This window comes from Asparagus officinalis, chromosome 3 (genome assembly GCF_001876935.1).
Source record: "Asparagus officinalis chromosome 3, Aspof.V1, whole genome shotgun sequence".
NCBI classification, from domain to species: Eukaryota; Viridiplantae; Streptophyta; class Magnoliopsida; order Asparagales; family Asparagaceae; genus Asparagus; species Asparagus officinalis.
The window spans coordinates 77,973,843-77,974,822 of NC_033796.1; positions in this window are offsets into that span (position 1 = coordinate 77,973,843).

Below are 980 nucleotides of genomic sequence, written 5' to 3' on the forward strand. Positions count from 1 at the left end.
AGTTTAGTAAGAAGATGAATGGTTGTAATGTTTTTTTAATTATAATAGTGATAATTAGTGAGAATTATAAGAGACTAATATGTTAATGGGAGGTTATAAAAATATAACCAACTTAGTCATAGTGAAATTATTTTAGGGGTTATGAATAATAATGCATTTAATTGGGGGTTATGTATGTATGAGGTATTGTTTATGTATGGATGAATGTGTTTTATGTATGCATGTATGTGTTTCAGACAGTATTTTTAGGGGCTGTTTGGTTATTTCCTAAAAAACCAAAAAATAGAAATGAAAACCAAGAAATCTCAAAAAGTACAATTTCACACATTTTCATCTAATTAAAATAATATTTTTATCCACAACATCACTCAACTCATCTCCTCTCATATTTAAAAACCACTCACATTATCCAATAAGATTGTGACAACTCATCTCATCTAATTAACATTTTATTTCTTTGTTTTCCTCCCAAAAAGCTAGGAAAACAAGTTCCTTAAGTGTGGGTCACATCATCCAATAATATAATGACAACTCATCTCATCTCATCTATTTTCTTATTTTTAAGAAATAACCAAACAAAAGAAAACAACCTATTACAAGAAATAGATTTCTTATAATTCATTTCCTTATTTTTTCCGCCAACCAAACAACATCAAAACAAGTTTTCTTAAAAAATCACTCACATCAAGGTGACAACTCATCTCATCTCATCTCATCTCATCTCATCTCCATTTCTTTGATTTCCTTCCCTTTTTAGCCAACCAAACAATCCCAAAACCTATTTTTTTTAGAAATAGGTTTCCTTTTCTTTGATTTCCCTTTTTTTAGTAAAAGAAATGTTTTAACATGACAACACAATTTTATAATAGTATTAGATATTGGAATCCAATTATGGGCTATGGGGATGGTTTTATTATCGAGGTAGAAAGACTTTTTCGTTATTAGCCCCCGAAGTTTATTTTAACAAAAGTGGCATGAGT